Source organism: Oncorhynchus mykiss, chromosome 9, assembly GCF_013265735.2.
Source record: "Oncorhynchus mykiss isolate Arlee chromosome 9, USDA_OmykA_1.1, whole genome shotgun sequence".
Classification (NCBI taxonomy): Eukaryota; Metazoa; Chordata; class Actinopteri; order Salmoniformes; family Salmonidae; genus Oncorhynchus; species Oncorhynchus mykiss.
This window is the reverse complement of record NC_048573.1, coordinates 36,644,765-36,666,603: the sequence shown is the minus strand read 5'-3', so window position 1 is coordinate 36,666,603 and position 21,839 is coordinate 36,644,765.

The window sequence follows — 21,839 nt, the reverse complement described above, 5'->3', positions numbered from 1 at the left end:
TTTACCCTTTCATTTTGTTTACATTTTTTCACTGTCTCTATGCACATTCTACACACTGCCACTCCAACACACTCACACAGACACTTTATTTGCTCACATACACAACACGCACACACATTCATACTGACCACACACACACACACACACACACACACACACACACACACACACACACACACACACACACACACACACACACACACACACACACACACACACATACAATAATCATATATGCTGCTGCTACTCTGTTTATCATATATCCTGATGCCTAGTTACCTTACATACATATCTAACCTACAGTGGAGGCTACTGAGGGGAGGATGGCTCAAAAATAATGGCTGGAATGGAGTCAATGGAATGGTATCAAACATGTGGTTTGATACCATTCCATTGACTCCATTCCAGACATTAACGTGAGGCATCGTCCCCCCCAGCACCCTCCACTTCTAACCTACCACTCCAGTATCCCTGCACAATATAAATATGGTATTGGCACTGACCCTGGAACTGACACTGTATATGGTTTACTTACTTTCTCGTGTTCTTCTTATTTCTATTTATTGTGTTTTTGTTCTACTTTACTTTTTTAAAATGTATTTTGAAAGTACTTTTGCATTGTAGGGAAAGAGCAAGCAAGAAATGCATTTCACTGTGTTAGTGCACGTGAGAATAAAAGCTCTCACGTCATTGCAATGGCACCAAATATACCACTAGAGTGCTCTGCTGACCTGGCTCAGAGACTTCTATGGCAAAGGATGATGATGAAATGAGCTCCTATGAAGATAATAAAAAAGTGCCAGAGTAGTTTTATACTTTCATTCCTTTCTGCAGGCGATAGGAACTGACAGGTTAGGTGTACTAGCATTCTGCAGATACATCCAGTTGTTTCTCTTCAAAGGCAACTACTCTAAGCAGGGGCGCATCAAGATACAATGATACAATGTATTTTTTTGAACAATGCATTTTCCAAACATCCCTGATTGAAGAGGGGATGGTTAAAGAATAGTTAATAGTTAATAGTCAATACTGTGGATTTATTTCTGTATTTCATGGTTGCAACTTGTCTACAGTGTTCCTATCATCTAGTTTAAACAGTACTGCAAAAAAAGTTACATCCAGACTGCATCAAACATGATTTAGACCTTGTTTATGGAAAATGTTTATTTCTGTATTTCATAGTTACTACTTGCTGAAAATGGTCCACAGTGTTCCTATCATCTAGTTTAAACAGTACTGCAAAACAATTTACTTACAGAGTGCATCAAACATGATTTAGACCTTGTTTATGGAAAAGTGTTGATTTCTGTACTTCAATGTTGCAACTTGCTGAAAACTGTCCACAGTGTTCCTATCATCTAGTTTCAACAGTTCTGCAAAAAAAAAAGAATACTTCCAGAGTGCATCAAACATGATTTAGACCTTGTTTATGACAACGTGGTTATTTCTGTATTTCATGGGTGCAACTTGCTATAATTGTCCACAGTGTTCCTATCATCTAGTTTATACCGTACTGCAAACAATTTTCCTTAAAGATAGCATCAAACATGATTTAGACCTTGTTTATGGAAAATGTTTATTTCTGTATTTCATGTATGTATGAGTCTGAAAGTGAGTATTTGCGCGTGTGAGTAGATTGGGTGTTGAGGTCATAGGTGCAACTGTAAGCAATTCCGTTCTCAAATGTCTGTTTAATGTGAGAAACAAAATTAAAAACACCTGTTAGACCATTACAATGGGGACTGCCATGCATTTTTACTATTACCAACAAGACAACGAAGTGATACGTGCCATGGAGACTTATAACGGATACTTTCCAAACACCAAAAGTTCCCACGCTGAGCGATATTGTTTACTACACTATTATGCATACAATCCAAGTCATACGTTTTATTGTCATTCATACTCTTATTTTTTAACCAAATATCTTTGCAAAAGTGTTCATTGTGTCAATTCAGAGCTCGGAAATATTGGAATAATGTGCTTAAGGGGACTGACACCCAAGGCGCACAACAGGATAACACAACAACCACATTTTCAATTGACAAGCATTGCTTTATGGATGTGGTCGATAGATTTGTATAGGCATATATAAACAATGTATTTAACTTGTTAACCAAGATTGGATTAGTTGGTCTAAGCAACATGCACCTGGATAATCGCGTCATGAATCGGGACGGGCTCCTTCGTCCTCATATACACATTATGACATAATAAAGACTTTAATCTTTCACGAATTAAAGACATAGAAGCATACCCAATTATACAGGTTCTACACATTCCATTTTTCCATGGCAATAGAATGTCAACATTCTATTTTGCGCCAAACGTCGCCTACAACTCAATTCTAAGTGCAGCATATTGGACGACTCCACAGTCATTGATCATTCGCTGTTACGGTGCGTGAATGAGGACCCAAAAGCGAATCAACTTAAACAGAGCTTCTTTAATTACCAAACATAGGTAGGCTCAGATGGACCGGCAGATTCCGACAGGACAGGACAAGGTTACAGCAAACATGACGACAGTCTGGTTCAGGCATGAATGACACAAACAAACAAGAATCCGACAAGGACAGGAGCAGAAACAGAGAGAGATATAGGGACCTAATCAGAGGGAAAAAAGGGAACAGGTGGGGAACGGGGTGAATGGGTAGTTAGAGGAGACAAGGGACAGCTGGGGGAAAGCGGGGGAGAAAAGGTAACCTAACACGACCAGCAGAGGGAGACAGGGTGAAGGGAAAGGACAGAGACAAGACAACATGACAGTACATGACAGTACCCCCCCACTCACCGAGCGCCTCCTGGCGCACTCGAGGAGGAAACCTGGCGGCAACGGAGGAAATCATCAATCAGCGCACGGTCCAGCACGTCCCGAGAGGGAACCCAACTCCTCTCGATGATGATTTGTGCCGTCTCTTTAGCAGAAGGAAGCTTAGCAAGGGGAATGAAATGAGCCGCCTTAGAGAACCTATCGACAACCGTAAGAATAACAGTCTTCCCCGCTGACGAAGGCAGTCCGGTGACAAAATCTAAGGCGATGTGAGACCACGGTCGAGAGGGAATAGGAAGCGGCCTGAGACGGCCGGCAGGAGGAGAGTTACCGGACTTAGTCTGCGCGCAGACCGAACAAGCAGCCACGAAACGACGCGTGTCATGCTCCCGGGTGGGCCACCAGAAACGCTGGCGAATGGAAGCAAGCGTACCCCGAACGCCAGGGTGGCCGGCTAACTTGGCAGAGTGAGCCCACTGAAGAACGGCCAGACGAGTAGGAACGGGAACGAAAAGAAGGTTCCTAGGACAAGCGCGCGGCGACGGAGTTTGAGTGAGTGCTTGCTTTACCTGCCTCTCAATTCCCCAGACAGTCAACCCGACAACACGCCCCTCAGGGAGAATCCCCTCGGGGTCAGTGGAGGCTACTGAAGAACTGAAGAGACGAGACAAAGCATCAGGCTTGGTGTTCTTAGAGCCCGGGCGATAAGAAATCACGAACTCGAAACGAGCGAAAAACAGCGCCCAACGCACCTGACGCGCATTAAGTCGTTTGGCAGAACGGATGTACTCAAGGTTCCTATGGTCAGTCCAAACGACAAAAGGAACGGTCGCCCCCTCCAACCACTGTCGCCATTCGCCTAGGGCTAACCGGATGGCGAGCAGTTCGCGGTTACCCACATCATAGTTACGTTCCGACGGCGACAGGCGATGAGAAAAATACGCGCATGGGTGGACCTTGTCGTCAGAGAGGGAGCGCTGAGAAAGGATGGCTCCCACTCCCACCTCTGACGCGTCAACCTCGACAACGAACTGTCTAGAGACGTCAGGTGTAACAAGGATAGGAGCGGATGTAAAACGATTCTTGAGGAGATCAAAAGCTCCCTGGGCGGAAACGGACCACTTAAAGCACGTCTTGACAGAAGTAAGGGCTGTGAGAGGAGCTGCCACCTGACCGAAATTACGGATGAAACGACGATAGAAGTTCGCGAAGCCGAGAAAGCGCTGCAGCTCGACGCGTGACTTAGGGACGGGCCAATCAATGACAGCTTGGACCTTAGCGGGATCCATCTTAATGCCTTCAGCGGAAATAACAGAACCGAGAAATGTGACGGAGGAGGCATGAAAAGTGCACTTCTCAGCCTTCACAAAAAGACAATTCTCTAAAAGGCGCTGGAGGACACGTCGAACGTGCTGAACATGAATCTGGAGTGACGGTGAAAAAATCAGGATATCGTCAAGGTAAACGAAAACAAAGATGTTCAGCATGTCTCTCAGGACATCATTGACTAATGCCTGAAAGACAGCTGGAGCGTTAGCGAGGCCGAAAGGAAGAACCCGGTATTCAAAGTGCCCTAACGGAGTGTTAAACGCCGTCTTCCACTCGTCCCCCTCCCTGATGCGCACGAGATGGTAAGCGTTACGAAGGTCCAACTTAGTGAAAAACCTGGCTCCCTGCAGGATCTCGAAGGCTGAAGACATAAGAGGAAGCGGATAACGATTCTTCACTGTTATGTCATTCAGCCCTCGATAATCTATGCAGGGGCGCAGAGACCCGTCCTTCTTCTTGACAAAAAAAAACCCCGCTCCGGCGGGAGAGGAGGAGGGGACTATGGTACCGGCGTCAAGAGCTACAGACAAATAATCTTCGAGAGCCTTACGTTCGGGAGCCGACAGAGAGTATAGTCTACCCCGGGGCGGGGTGGTTCCCGGAAGGAGATCAATACTACAATCATACGACCGGTGTGGAGGAAGAGAGGTGGCCCTGGACCGACTGAACACCGTGCGCAGATCGTGATATTCCTCCGGCACCCCTGTCAAATCACCAGGCTCCTCCTGTGAAGAAGAGACAGAGGAAACAGGAGGGATAGCAGACATTAAACATTTCACATGACAAGAGACGTTCCAGGAGAGGATAGAATTACTAGACCAATTAATGGAAGGATTATGACAAACTAGCCAGGGATGGCCCAAAACAACAGGTGTAAAAGGTGAACGAAAAATTAAAAAAGAAATGGTTTCACTATGATTACCAGAAACAGTGAGGGTTAAAGGTAGCGTCTCACGCTGAATCCTGGGGAGAGGACTACCATCCAGGGCGAACAAGGCCGTGGGCTCCTTTAACTGTCTGAGAGGAATGTCATGTTCCCGAGCCCAGGTCTCGTCCATAAAACAGCCCTCCGCCCCAGAGTCTATTAAGGCACTGCAGGAAGCTGACGAACCGGTCCAGCGTAGATGGACCGACAAGGTAGTGCAGGATCTTGAAGGAGAGACAGGAGTAGTAGCGCTCACCAGTAGCCCTCCGCTTACTGACGAGCTCTGGCCTTTTACTGGACATGAAGTGACAAAATGACCAGCGGAACCGCAATAGAGACAGAGGCGGTTGGTGATTCTCCGTTCCCTCTCCTCAGTCGAGATGCGGATACCTCCCAGCTGCATGGGCTCAGCACCCGAGCCGGCAGAGGAAGATGGTAGTGATGCGGAGAGGGAGGCGACGGAGAGCGCGAGCTCCTTTCCACGAGCTCGGTGACGAAGATCAACCCGTCGCTCAATGCGAATAGCGAGTTCAATCAAGGAATCCACGCTGGAAGGAACCTCCCGGGAGAGAATCTCATCCTTTACCTCTGCGCGGAAACCCTCCAGAAGACGAGCGAGCAAGGCCGGCTCGTTCCAGCCACTGGAGACAGCAAGAGTGCGAAACTCAATAGAGTAGTCTGTTATGGATCGATTGCCTTGACATAGGGAAGACAGGGCCCTGGAAGCCTCCTCCCCAAAAACAGATCGATCAAAAACCCGTATCATCTCCTCCTTAAAGTCTTGATACTGGTTAGTACACTCAGCCCTTGCCTCCCAGATTGCCGTGCCCCACTCACGAGCCCGTCCAATAAGGAGAGATATGACGTAGGCGACACGAGCAGTGCTCCTGGAGTAAGTGTTGGGCTGGAGAGAAAACACAATATCACACTGGGTGAGGAACGAGCGGCATTCAGTGGGCTCCCCAGAGTAACACGGCGGGTTATTGATTCTGGGCTCCGGAGATTCGAAAGCCCTGGAAGTGGCCGGTGGATCGAGGCGGAGATGGTGAACCTGTTCTGTGAGGTTGGAGACTTGGGTGGCCAGGGTCTCAACGGCATGTCGAGCAGCAGACAATTCCTGCTTGTGTCTGCCTAGCATCGCTCCCTGGATCTCGACGGCTGAGTGGAGAGGATCCGAAGTCGCTGGGTCCATTCTTGGTCGGATTCTTCTGTTACGGTGCGTGAATGAGGACCCAAAAGCGAATCAACTTAAACAGAGCTTCTTTAATTACCAAACATAGGTAGGCTCAGATGGACCGGCAGATTCCGACAGGACAGGACAAGGTTACAGCAAACATGACGACAGTCTGGTTCAGGCATGAATGACACAAACAAACAAGAATCCGACAAGGACAGGAGCAGAAACAGAGAGAGATATAGGGACCTAATCAGAGGGAAAAAAGGGAACAGGTGGGGAACGGGGTGAATGGGTAGTTAGAGGAGACAAGGGACAGCTGGGGGAAAGCGGGGGAGAAAAGGTAACCTAACACGACCAGCAGAGGGAGACAGGGTGAAGGGAAAGGACAGAGACAAGACAACATGACAGTACATGACAATTCGCGACTTTAAGTCATTCCTGTTATCTCTAGAGCAACCCGTATGTCTATAGCGCTGCATTTCTTCCCCATCTTATCATGGATATGGTTTGGTGCATTCCGGAGTTCACTTGTGGTCCCACAATGGTAATCTTAGGAGAAATTCATTTTAGCATACTGTAAATGCCGGTGCATAATGTGAATAACAAAGCATCCTTATTTCATTTATTTTCATTCATTCTTCAAAGGAATTCTGTAGAAGTAGCCTTTATTTTCAGACTCTGCAGGCCTGCTGGAAGGAAACATATTACAATAAACAGGTAAGATCCATCCCATAAAAACATAAACAGAAAGAGAATTGTATTTCAAGACAGTTTAGAGAAGGTGGTCATAAGAGTTCTTAATATCACTTGCAAATTGTGGGGCATGAGAAGTTGTGAAATGTTGCGAGAGGCCCTTCTGAAAGCACATGATATGGTATTTCGTGGCACGGTCTCACACCTTACCTCATCTTGCAGAAGAAGCTCATGGTCCACTATCTGCTGCTCCAGAGTCAAGGCCAGGTCCCGCCCCATGTCACCACGGAGCATATGAGCAACTGGCTGGTGTCTCAGGGCAAAAAATCCCTTAGGGAGAGGTGAGTACCACGTCAGCACTCACCTTCACTGCCATTCCCTGCCACCAGCAGCACTCCAGGAGGTGTGGGGAAAATAACCAACAGAAAAATCAGAAGCCAGGAAAGTTGAATTGCTCTGTGTTTTATTTGAAGGGTGTGGAAGAAAACCCTGGAGGAGGGAAACGACCTCGCTCGGCTGGTAAGGGAATGAGAGGTAGAGACATACTACAAGTTAGTGAGCTCTTTACTAGCCTTTCAACAACGAGTTAGTACAGCAGAATAGATCTGTTGTGAAATTACACTAACGGGACTTCCTGTTTCATACTGCAGGCCTGGGAAGTAAACACTTGCCTAAAAATGATGGACATAGAGCACAAGGCTTTCTGCAAGCTCCGCCGCTCCATGCACCCCACCTCGCCAGCTGACATGTGAGTTCCATGTACTGCCCTGCATATGACTTGATCCATTTATCTACACATCTGGAACTACACAGAAACAGACTAAGACAGTGTTCTATGTGAGCACATTACACATTGTTTGTCTTTTTGTTGATTTCAGCGATTCTCAGGTCCACAGCATCTGGGCGAGCAGTCCAATGAGCCCCGTAGCAACCTGCTCAGCCCATCTCAGGTGGTGGTGGAGCCCAGGCTCCTCCTGGCCCTGTGGCTGCAACCAGAGGAAGGCCATTCAGAGCACCCAATCCTTATAAGCGGGATGGCCGTGGGGATGGTGGAGGCCGTAGTGGAGAAGCTCTCCTGCATGTTAAAGGACCCTTCCCTTCACATCCCCTTCTCCCGGGCTGCTGCTTTTGACTCTGTGCGGTTGATCCTTGGGAGAATCAGTCAGTCCTTCTCCACCGATGACCTGCAGAGTCCTTTTTATATGAGCTCTGTCTGTACCTTTGTGGCAGAAGAGTTGTAGAGCTGCTTCCAGCCCCCGGCAGCCACCCTACCAGTTCCCCCTGTCCTCGTGGTGGCCGTTTCCACCACACTACCAGCTGACATCCAAGCAGGTGAGTAGAAATGATAGAGAGCACTGACAGATGCCTGTTCTGATGACATCTTGGTCAGGATCAGGATTGTTGTTGTCACCCATAACACAGACCCGGCATCTTCCCATCTAGAGGTTGTAGACATCACCCCTAACACAGAGGCAGACCCAGCTTCTTCCCACCTGGAGGTTGAGGACATCACCCCTAACACAGAGGCAGACCCGGCATCTTCCCACCTGGAGGTTCAAGACATCACCACGAACACAGAGGCAGACCCAGATTCTTCCCACCTGGAGGTTGAGGACATCACCCCTAACACAGAGGCAGATCCGGCTTCTTTCCACCTGAATGTGGTGGACATCACCTCTAATACAGAGGCAGATCCGGCTTCTTCCCACCTGAATGTGGTGGACATCACCTCTAATACAGAGGCAGACCCGGCTTCTTCCCACCTGAATGTTGTGGACATCACCCCTAATACAGAGGCAGAGCCCATCTCTTCCCTGTTGGAGGTTGTGGACGTCACACCAGAAGAAAGGACTCTCACGATGGCCGTCTTCGCCACTCTGCCAGCTGACATCCAAGCAGGTGAGTAACACTTAGAGAGCACTCTGATAGGTACCGTTTGTCATGACATCTTAGTAGAACCTTTCAACTGGCCAGTGTTAAGAAGCTAAGGTTTGCATTTGTTTACATTCTGTTCCTATTTTTTCCCTTTCCAGAGGATGTTGCTGTGGTCATCCCGGATGTCACCCCACACGTCACCAAGGACGTGACACTGGATGTTCCATGCAGAGCTAGGAAAGGGGCAGTCCCTGCGATTATTTTGCAGGCTTTGGAGGGCAGTGTGCTGCTGTGCCTGCCACAAGGAAGAGGAGGAATAATATTAATTATTCATCAGACCTTCAGAAATGGGATTGAACCCTAGACCATTAAATTATTTGCATTATAATTGGATTCAATTCTGCTTTTCTGTTTACTACTTAATTTCAGAAAATTTCTATAAACTTTCACTTTGCAAGTGTGGAGTAGGTTATGTAAATAAGTGGGAAACATCACAATTTTAATGCTTTTAATAATTTACTTTGTAAATGTAAAAAAAAAAAAATCTTATTTGACAACCAAAAAACGGAGGGCGCTCAACCAACTTTCAGTTGGGGTGCAACCAAAAATTTGAATCATGGAAACTCTCATCAGTGCAACTCTTGCTCAATATAAAAAAATGCATTGTTTTATTCAGGCAAGGTTAAAAGATTAACGTTTCGGCCTAGTCTATGACGATATGCAAGTTGTGTTTGCCCAGGAAAAGGGTGACCCCAGACTCACCCTGATTTTTGAGGGTTGAAGACAGTGAAAAATGATCATTAACTAAATGGGACTTGTCAATTCTTGAATAAAAATCTTTAATGAACATGAATTTAAATACAATTGACTTGAGGATCAGAGCAGGCAGGCTGACTGGCTAGCCCTGAAGGCCCTCTGCCTCTACCTCTGTGTGGTCCATCTCAACCAAGAGGTTGTGTGGGTTGTCTTTCTCTCTGTGGGTGTGATTCACTATGACCTCTCCCTCTGCCTGCCATTTGGCTGATCAGAAGCCTTCTGCTCTTTCTTGCTCACATGAACAGGAGGAATGGCCTCTGGGGTAACCTCCTCCTCTATCTAACGCCTCTTCCACCTCCTCTTTCTGACTGTTCGACTGAGGTCACTCGTTCTCTCTCCCTGGGTGTTGGATAGTTCCCCCTCCTCTGTGTCTTTGTGAGGGTGAAGGGAGTTATCCTGTTCCGGCTCCCTCTAAGGGTGTGCACCGTAATCTCTTTCGGTGTGTTGAGGGGTTCAGTGGTTTGGAGGGAGTCTGAAGTTTGAACTCTAGCGATGAGTGTGGGGTCTGTCCCGTGGTGGTGTCCTCCACCCTCCTAAGGAGGAGCCACTGAGACATGTGATGAGGCCAATGAAGATTACTCTGCAAGGACGGGATAGGACACATCACAACACTGCTGCTCATTCATATTCAAACACACCTCAGATTACGGACACAAATTGATTTTTGAAAACAGAGAACAATCGACTGGAAAATGCCTGGGTGCTTTTCAAGACTGGCGGAGAGAGTGTGTGGACGTCGGCGGCCTACTGCGTCGACAGGTTGTTCAAATTCATTTGTGGCTTGTTTTTCTTGTCTTTTTCTGTTTTGCAGGGTTTGTGATCGTCGACAGGTGGACAGCGACAGCGACTTCGAAGAGGGTATGTGGAGTTTTAAACTCTTCTTTTACTACATTTAACAATGTCATTATAATTTGCGAAATGTTGTGTATTTCTATCATTCAGACTTGGTAAAAATGCTTGTGCTAGAGATGTTGTAGCTAGCTAGCTTGCTAGCTAACATTAACTTTAGTAAGACTTTTGCTACCTAGCTAGCTAGTATTAGCAATCTTGCTACATTTTCTCTCCTAACAATAGTTTATTTTATATTCCAATGTTCCTCATTTTAGAAACAACTGTCCTGGATGAGATCCAGTTGAATGTGCCATTGGATGATGTGCCAGATGTTCCACAGCTGCCAGTCCTCCTTGATGTCCAGAATGCTGCTATCATCCTTGAGGATGTGCCAGATGTGCAGACTATCCTTGAGGTACAATTTTCTGAAAGTTTGGGGTTTTATGTTTGAAAAATATCCCAGATATTCAAGTTGTGTCTCTTTGACATGAAACAAATATCTTGTCTGCTTTCTGCTTTAGGAGCCCCCTGTACTGTGGGCCTGTTGTGATCAGGGTAAGAGATCCCCCCCCCCCCCCCCCCCCATTAATATATTGTAATAACGCCGGTCCGGCGGTTAAAGCTTGGAGAACTTTCCAGTTCATCAGCCCCATCATCACCTACATGCGTGGGGGATCCCAGGTATGTGTCTTTGTAACTAGCTAATCCTAATCTACATGGTCAGTCATTTGATCTTGATGGAAATGTGTCACAGCAATTGCTGAAGTGGTTTTGTTGATGTTGTCTTGTTGTTTATCACAACAGCAGGTGGTGGTGAGGATGCACCACGTGAGTAGGGTGAGAGGCCTGGTGTTGAGTCAGCCAGGGATAGTCCAGAGGGCATCCCCTACTGTGCCACCAAAGTGCAGTCCATCCCTTGGATCCAGGTAAGACGTAAATACTACTGAAATAGTATTAGATTAGGCTTTTCTTCACTTATTCCATTTGGCCTTAACATGTATTCTCTCTCTGTCAGCGTGTGGCTGGCAGGGTGACCCACTATGCGTCTCACCTCCCCCACGGGACGTCTGTTGGACGTGACGCTTGGCTGCTACCAGGTAAATAAACTATTTCCTATGTATATAGACTAGACATTACTGGGCATTTTTGCATTAGATTTGGTGTGTTTTCTAATAACGTGTGTGTGGTAAACAGGTGTGTTGTGTGTGTTTTGAGCAGCAAACTGATGTCTCAGTGGTGTATGCCACTCACCACATGGGGCTGGACGGGCTTCTCTCTTCAGCGTGGTCGGAGGCTGCCTCCTTCTCTACGCCCACCACTCAGCAGTTCACTGACCCAGAGCCTGGGGGCCACAACTGCTATGAGGTCAGACGTTACACACACATACTATTGACTAGGAGCATTAAGATCCTTCCATTGACCGATCTGGTTGTTCAGCAATGAAACGTTCATGGCATAATGGGGATTGTCCTTCCCTGTGAAAAGAATAACAGGTGGGGGTTACTTTCTCACTTTTAGATAATGTAATACAATCTCCATCTCCATGAAAATATTGGTCCATGTTATTTATGGCTACATTGTCACAATGTTGACCACTAGTTCCAACTTGTGATGAGAAGGTCTTGATGAAACGATCAAGTCAACATTTTGTTAGACATTTCAGAGATAGCATTAGCAATTTACATGAGAGTGCTTCCAGATACTGAGGTATCTTCCTTCTGAAGTATGCAAAAAAATCTAGTGTGTGAGTACTCACATGAAAGGTATCCATGATTCTAGATTAAGCCAATCATGTATGGGTCAGCAATGTAATGATTTCTATACAGCTTTCAGGCAACATTATGTCTTGGGCCTGCATTAATCATTGAAATACAAGTAATATTGTAAATTTGTGATGCATAATTGCCATTGTAATTTGGAATATTCCATCAAAGTTATTTGTTTTGACAGTCAAAACAACTAACTCTTACGATTAATCACTTGACTTGAGTAACTTGAGTTGACGGAAGTAGCAACTTTATATTCTGACCAAGACACTGACTTGTGCAATGCCTAATGCATAATCTATGCATGTTATTGGCTCATCATAGTATATAGCCGAGGGTCTCATAGTCCAAAAACAGCATTGGCCATTGGACTGCTCAGTCAAAATAACTAACTTTTACGATTAATCACTTGACTGGAGTAACTTGAGTTCGGAACCTAAACATTAAAAGTAGGCTATAGCTTGACGCATAACCTTACCTTGGACAAGCGTATCCAAAAGGCCTATCCAGTCGTGCGTGAAGATACCTTTAGGCAGATAAAGGCGCGGTATGGGTTGAGACACGTTCGGTAATGTAAATCTGTAACACTGAGATAAAAGCATGTTTCATTTATAATTTACACTGTAGAATGACCTGCAAGCCAATCAGAATCTAGTTTTAAACAATACCGTGGGTTCCATGGAACGTCACAAACATATTAGGCCTCTTGCGTCACAGATTACAGTCACTGAACATGGGTTTAATAGCTATAATGGCTATATGTACAGTATATGCACATCGTATTGAATTGAGATTACATTTACTACTTATGTAGCCTATTCCTATGAGGACTATATGTGAAATGTCAGAATCATGGCACATGAAAACATAATTAAATTGACTGCAGATTATAAAATTCACGGTGACACAATATCCATGTAATTTAAATTAAATTACGTTGAACAAATGTGGAATAAACATTGAATTTATGTATGTGCCCAGTGGGAAGTGATCAATTCGAAATGATTAAATACATACAGTATTACAAAGAAAGAGATACAAAAATTGCTTCGAAAAGCTTGAAAAAGTCTCATTTCCCTGGGCCACCCAAAAGTAAAATGTATGTATGCATTACTGTACATCGTTTTGAATGAAAGCGTCTGCTTTCAAATCTCTGACTCTCACACATATTTACAATCTCGCAATGTTTATTTCTGCCGCTTTCACATTTGTGGGATTTTGTGAAGTAAATGATGCGCAGGAGAGCTCCATGAACTCAGCGACATGGTCAAGATGGCGACATGAGAGAGTGGAACATTTCTAGCTGAGGAACAATTTTAGGGTTTTCTCAAAGTTTTAGACTGCAGTTGTAATAAGTTTTTTTTTCACAAAAAAATTATCTAACCATACAATTAATAATTTTGTAATTAATCAAACCATTGACATATATTTTTGACGATGTCCAACGAACAAGCTAGCCATCGAAAAGTTTCAGCATGTGTAGTTAAGTTAGCCTGCTAAAGGCTTCATAGCTGACCGGTATAGTCGGAGATGTAGTCTTCGAATTTATGGAATAGCAGAAACATCTGATGAGAACATCAAAGCAAGAGTGAAGGACATTTGCAGGGCAATAGGTGGAGCGAAATGTTGTTGCAGGTTCTCTGGATGTAGTGCACCGCCTGGGTAGGCTGAGAGATGGGGAAAACAACCAGCCACCACGACCAGTGAGATTCATCTCCAGGACAGCGAGTGATATGACATGGAAAAGTGCAAAGAAAAATGACTATTTAAAGAAGAGCCACCTGAGGTTCAAGGAGGATCTGACAGCATTTGACAAAGAAGCTCGGAATCATCTGTGGCCGATGATTGAGAAAGCAAGGAAGGAAGGGAAAAGTGCATACTTTGATTGGAGCTAAGGCTTTTGTTAATGGAAGGGAAATTCACGCTGACGCCTAGTTTGTTGACTGCTGGATTTATCAAGTGAGTTGTGCAGGACTGAGTTTTATTTGCATCTGATAAAACGTAATATTTCTTGAGGAAAGAGCATTGTTTGTGTGAGCCAAACTTCTTTTAATGTATATTTTATGGCAGACAAATTCACACTGACACTTAACGTTAGCTTGATGGCTATTCATTTTTACCAATCTATTGTACAATGTTATTTGCAATTGTATAAAAAATATGTATATATATATAATTTAATATATATAATTTAGGTCAACCACTTGCGTGGTGCAAAGGACTGTTTTTATTTGCAACTAGTAAGAACTTTTATTTTCTGAAACCCTGATTCATGTGAACGTATACAAGTTTAATATTCTTCATATAGTCACTGTGGTAGTAAATGTCCATTTCTGTTTTTTCTATTAATGCCATGGGAATCTGTAATATTTTGAAAAGGAAATCTTTATTTTTGTATTGTAAGGGTAAGAGTGCCAACTTTTATTTCATTCAAGAAACTCATGCGTGTTCCACAGATACTGCGTTTTGGAAGTGTCAATGGGGAATGATATTTGGTTTTCATTTGGTATTAAATCGGTCAGCAGGTGTCACTATTTTAAAAGGCAACTTTAAGGGTCATATATTGAGTCATGAAGCAGATAATACAGGGAGATGGATTATACTATTGGTAGAGGTCAACCACATTCAATTCATTGTTGTAAATACTTATGCTTCCAATAACAAGTCAAGTAACTGTATTTTATTTAGAGACATTGAGAGGAAAATAAGTAAAATTATGTCTTAACTTCCATAAGTAATATGGGGTGGAGATTTTAATACAGTATTGCATGATAATCTAGATAGATGGTCTCCTAAGGATAGCAATTATGTTTGTGAGATAAGGAATATATGTCTAAGATTAGATATTTGGAGACATAAGAAGCCAGATAAGATTATGTTTACATGGAGTACCAAAGATTTATTCCATCTCGTATTAATTTCTGGCTGATATCTGAAGATATGGCTGACAAGATTGATACAGTCTCGATTGAACCATCGATTTTAACAGACCACAAAGGGATCTCAGTAAAGATAAATATGCATGGTTTGTCAACAAAAAAAGTTAGCAAAGGTTACTGGAAAATGAACAAGACTTTACTAGAGAAGGAAGTATTTAAGAAGGAAGTAGCAGGAATTAATGATAAATAAAGGAATTGTGCCTGTGTTATGAATACGTCTGGAAGTTACTGGGAGTTAATGAAATTTGATAAGAATTTTGGCTATTTCAATGGGGAAAGAAATTGCTCGTGCCAAGAGAGAGAGAAAGAATATGACATCATAAAGCAAATAATGGATTATACTAAAAAAAGTGAACTAACTAATCAGGAATTACTGGAGCTATCATCATGGCAAATGCAGTTAGACTGTATCTACGAGGAAAAGGCCCGGGAAGCGTTTGTAAGATCAAGACGAAAATGGATGGAAGAGGGAGGGAAAAATTGTTTAATTTCTTTAATTTAGAAAAAAAGGGCAGGCGAAATGACTTCCATATGTAAATTAATGATTAATAATACTCCCAATGAAAATCCAAAAGAAATCTCTCAGCATGTTGCCCAGTTTTATCAGAATCTGTATACATCAGCCCAGCCAACTTCCAATATGGATATTTTCTTAGACAATGTAGGAAACATTGCTAAGAAGATAGATAATGATTTCAGGGATTTTTGTGATGATGAGTTATCTGAAATTGAGATAAAAGACAAAGATAAGATAAAAGACTATTAAAAGCCTTAAGGACAATAGGTCCTCTGGAAATGATGGTTTAATAAGCGAGTTTTATAAAGCATTCAGGAATCCTGGCTCAGTAACAACCATGCTGTATATTCCCACAAGAGGGAGCCCCGGCACAAGCCCATGTGTGTTTTGGTCTAACTCCCTCATATTAAACTGATCAAAACTTTTGTTTTTATCAACCCACCCACCAACAAACCAACCAATCAGATGTCATAATTACCCATTGTAGGACACGGTCAGACCAGCCATCTGAACGTTGTCACACTTAGTGCCAGACTGCAGAGGGAGGAGGAGGTGGGCCATGAAGGAGGTGACGAAAGACAGCTGGGCTCCAGACACAACGCTTCATCAGTAGACCTCCCAGGAATATCCCCACCGCACGCACAGGCAGGTTCAACTCACCTGGAAAAGTTATACTCACACGTCTTTAGTGCTACCAGTGTACTGGAGTTTCATTTCCAATCATGTTCAACAAACCTACAGGGGATGGGAGAGAACAAAAAAAGTGTATTTAATGCCATTCAACATCAGTACTGAGAGGAGGAAACATTTCAGCTGGAGCATGTCCAGGTTTCTATGGCTTCGTTGAGGCAGGCAGCCCAATTCATTAATTATTTTGAGTAATTTGTATTTTGACCAATCAGATATGCTCTATATATGCTCTGAAAAAGAGCTGATATGATTGGTCAAAAATATCATAATTGGGCTGCCTGTCTAAATGCATCTCTTGTCTCTGTCTCTGAACCAAACTTCAGTCCTTGCATTGATTACAGAGGGCTGAAAAGGATTACGATTAAGAATCGTTACCCCCTAGCCGATGTCAGCTGCCTTGGAGTTGGCCCTAGGAGCCCAATTCTTCACCAAACTGGACCTCCGCGACGCTTAAAATCTGGAGAGAATCAGGGAGATGAGTGGAAAACTGCCTTTAACACCCCTAGTGGTCACTGAGTATTTAGTCATGACCTTTGGAATATCGAACTCACCGGCAGTCTTTCAAGCATTGATCAATGACACTCATAGGAATATGTTGAACCGGTTCGTATTTGTTTACCTCAACGACATCCTGATCTTCTCCAAAAACCCTCCGGAGCACATACGGCCCTGTCCCACCTCACTCAAGCAGGTTTTTGCAGGAATCCCGAGGCTGACGGCATTCTTAGAGCTCAAGGGACGTTTCACCTCCGAACCCATCCTCGTTCACCCTGATCCAACTCGCCCCTTTGTGGTAGAGGTGGACGCCTTGGACACCGGAGCTGGTGCGGTACTTTCACAGCTGAACGAGGAGGACAAGAAACTGCACCCATGCGCCTTTCTCTCCAAGTGGTTCTCGACCAGCGGAAGGCAACTACGATGTAGGCAACCGGGAGCTCTTGGAGGTTAAGTGGGCCCTTGAGGGCTGGAGACACTGGTTGGAACCACTGCTTTATCTTCTGGTCTCTTCTCTGCGCCTGGGTCCAACTTTACCACATCACAGTTAAAGCATCTCTGAAACCCTTCTCTTAACATGTATGGCCTCAAAACATAATCAAGGAGCTGACCAATTACGCAATACTTTAGTTCTAAATTAACTGAGATTAAATCAACAACTGGATACATTTCTTTATTTCTAAAGTGAAACTATCCTCCGCATTGGAGTATCTCTAGAGACACTCAAATGTTTTAGTACTATGTCTCTTGACACAATGATGAAAATAATCATGGCCTCTAAACCTTCAAGCTGCATTCGGGACCCTATTCCAACTAAACTACTGAAAGAGCTGCTTCCTGTGCTTGGCCCTCCTATGTTGAACATAATAAACGGCTCTCTATCCACCGGATGTGTACCAAACTCACTAAAAAAGTGGCAGTAATAAAGCCTCTCTTGAAAAAGCCAAACCTTGACGCAGAAAATTTAAAAAACTATCGGCCTATATTGAATCTTCCGTTCCTCTCAAATTTTAGAAAAGGCTGTTGCGCAGCAACTCACTGCCTTCCTGAAGACAAACAATGTATATGAAATGCTTCAGTCTGGTTTTAGACCCCATCATAGCACTGAGACTGCACTTGTGAAGGTGGTAAATGACCTCTTAATGGCATCAGACCGAGGCTCTGTATCTGTCCTCGTGCTCCTAGACCTTAGTGCTGCTTTTGATACCATCGATCACCACATTCTTTTGGAGAGAATGGAATACCAAATTGGTCTACACGGACAAGTTCTGGCCTGGTTTAGATCTTATCTGTCGGAAAGATACCAGTTTGTCTCTGTGAAAGTCCTGTTCTCTGACAAATCAACTGTACATTTCGGTGTTTCTCAAGGTTCTGTTTTAGGACCACTATTGTTTTCACTATATATTTAACCTCTTGGGGATGTCTTTCGAAAACATAATGTTAACTTTTACTGCTATGCGGATGACACACAGCTGTACATTTAAATGAAACTTGGTGAAGCCCCAAAATTGGATGGCTGCAACAGAGATGCTTGTTCTAGGTCCCAAGAAACAAAGAGATCTTCTGTTGAATCTGACAATTAATCTTAATGGTTGTACAGTCGTCTCAAATAAAACTGTGAAGGACCTCGGCGTTACTCTGGACCCTGATCTCTCTTTTGACGAACATATCAGGACTGTTTCAACGACAGCAGTTTTCCATCTACGTAACATTGCAAAAATCAGAAACTTTCTGTCCAAAAATGATGCCTAAAAATGTATCCATGCTTTTGTTACTTTTAGGTTAGACTACTGCAATGCTCTACTTTCCGGCTACCCAGATAAAGCACTAAATAAACTTCAGTTAGTGCTAGAATCCTGACTAGAACCAAAACATTTGATCATATTACTCCAGTGCTAGCCTCCCAACACTGGCTTCCTGGCAAGGCAAGGGCTGATTTTAAGGTTTTACTGCTAACCTACAAAGCATTACATTGTCTTGCTCCTACCTATCTCTCTGATTTGGTCCTGCTGTACATACCTACGCGTACACTACAGTCACAAGACGCAGGCCTCCTAATTGTCCCTAGAATTTCTAAGTAAACAGCTGGAGGCCGGGCTTTCTCCTATAGAGCTCCATTTTTATGGAATGGTCTACCTACCCATTTGAGAGACTCAGACTCGGTCTCAACCTTTAAGTCTTTACTGAAGACTCATCTCTTCAGTGGGTCATATGATTGAGTGTAGTCAGGCCCAGGAGTGTGAAGGTGAACAGAAAGGCTCTGGAGCAACGAACCGCCCCTGCTGTCTCTGCCTGGCCGGTTCCCCACTTTCCACTGGGATTCTCTGCCTCTAAACCTATTACAGGGGCTGAGTCACTGGCTTACTGGTGCTCTTTCATGCCATCCCTAGGAGGGGTGTGTCACTTGAGTGGGTTGAGTCACTGATGTGATCTTCCTGTCTGGGTTGGCGCCCCCCCTTGGGTTGTGCCGTGGCGGAGATCTTTGTGGGCTATACTCGGCCTTGTCTCAGGATGGTAAGTTGGTGGTTGAAGATATCCCTCTAGTGGTGTGGGGGCTGTGCTTTGGCAAAGTGGGTGGGGTTATATCCTTCCTGTTTGGCCCTGTCCGGGGTATCATCGGATGGGGCCACAGTGTCTCCTGACCCCTCCTGTCTCAGTCTCCAGCATTTATGCTGCAGTAGTTTATGTGTCGGGGGGCTAGGGTCAGTTTGTTACATCTGGAGTACTTCTCCTGTCTTATCCGGTGTCCTGTGTGAATTTAAGTATGCTCTCTCTTTCTCTCTCTCAGAGGACCTGAGCCCTAGGACCATGCCTCAGGACTACCTGGCATGATGACTCCTTGCTGTCCCCAGTCCACCTGGCCGTGCTGCTGCTCCAGTTTCAACTGTTCTGCCTGTGATTATTATTTTTGATCATGCTGCCTGCGGCTATGGAATCCTGACCTGTTCACCGGACGTGCTACCTTTCTATTATTTGACCATGCTGGTCATTATTGAACATTTGAACATCTTGGCCATGTTCTGTTATAATCTCCACCCGGCACAGCCAGAAGAGTACTAACCACCCCTCATAGCCTGGTTCCACTCCAGGTTTCTTCTTAGGTTTTGGCCTTTCTAGGTAGTTTTTCCTAGCCAACGTGCTTTAACACCTGCATTGCTTGCTGTTTGGGGTTTTAGGCTGGGTTTCTGTACAGCACTTTGAGATATCAGCTGATGTACGAGAAAATCACATTGTAGGATTTTTAATGAATTTATTTACAAATTATGGTGTAAAATAATTATTTGGTCACCTACAAACAAGCAAGATTTCTGGCTCTCACAGACCTGTAACTTCTTCTTTAAGAGGCTCCTCTGTCCTCCACTCGTTACCTGTATTAATGGCATCTGTTTGAACTTGTTATCAGTAAAAAAAGACACCTGTCCACAACCTCAAACAGTCACACTCCAAACTCCACTATGGCCAAGACCAAAGAGCTGTCAAAGGACACCAGAAATAAAATTGTAGACCTGCACCAGGCTGGAAAGACTGAATCTGCAATAGGTAAGCAGCTTGGTTTGAAGAAATCAACTGTGGGAGCAATTATTAGGAAATGGAAGACATAAAAGACCACTGATAATCTCCCTCGATCTGGGGCTCCACGCAAGATCTCACCCCGTGGGGTCAAAATGATCACAAGAACGGTGAGCAAAAATCCCAGAACCACACGGGGGGGACCTAGTGAATGACCTGCAGAGAGCTAGGACCAAAGTAACAAAGCCTACCATCAGTAACACACTACGCCGCCAGGGACTCAAATCCTGCAGTGCCAGACGTGTCCCCCTGCTTTGGCCAGTACATGTCCAGGCCCGTCTGAAGTTTGCTAGAGAGCATTTGGATGATCCAGAGGAAGATTGGGAGAATGTCATATGGTCAGATTAAACCAAAATAGAACCTTTTGGTAAAAACTCAACTCGTCGTGTTTGGAGGACAAAGAATGCGGAGTTGCATCCAAAGAACACCATACCTACTGTTAAATATAGGTGTGGAAACATCATGCTTTGGGGCTGTTTTTCTGCAAAGGGACCAGGACGACTGATCCGTGTAAAGAAAATAATGAATGGGGCCATGTATCGTGAGATTTTGAGTGTAAACCTCCTTCCATCAGCAAGGGTTTTGAAGATGAAACGTGGCTGGGTGTTGCAGCATGACAATGATCCCAAACACACCGCCCGGGCAACAAATAAGTGGCTTCGTAAGAAGCATTTCAAGGTCCTGGAGTGGCCTAGCCAGTCTCCAGATCTCAACCCCATAGAACATCTTTGGAGGGAGTTGAAAGTCAGTGTTGCCCAGCAACAGCCCCAAAACATCACTGTTCTAGAGGAGATCTGCATGGAGGAATGGGTCAAAATACCAGCAACAGTGTGTGAAAACCTCGTGAAGACTTACAGAAAACGTTTGACCTCTGCCATTGCCAACAAAGGGTATATAACAAAGTATTGAGATAAACTTTTGTTATTGACCAAATACTTATTTTCCACCATAATTTGCAACTAAATTCATTAAAAATCCTACAATGTGATTTTCTGGATTTTTTTCTCTCATTTTGTCTGTCATAGTTGACGTGTACCTATGATGAAAATTACAGGCCTCTCTCATCTTCTTAAGTGGGAGAACTTGCACAATTGGTGGCTGACTAAATACTTTTTCGCCCCACTGTATAGAATCAATCTTTAGGATGTTGTTAAAATAAATCTTCAATAATGTTCCAACCGGAGAATTCCTTTGTCTGTAGAATTGCGATGGAACAGAGCTCACTCTCATGTGAACGAGCGTCATGAGCTCAAGGCATTCACCCAGACCTCATTCCCCTCTCATTCGCCCCCACCTCACAGTAGAAGCATCAAACAAGGTTCTAATGACTGTTGACATCTAATGGAAGCCTTTGGAAGTGCAACATGACCAATATCCCACTGTATCTTCAATAGGGAATGAGTTGAAAAACAACCAACCTCAGATTTCCCACTTCCTGGTTGGA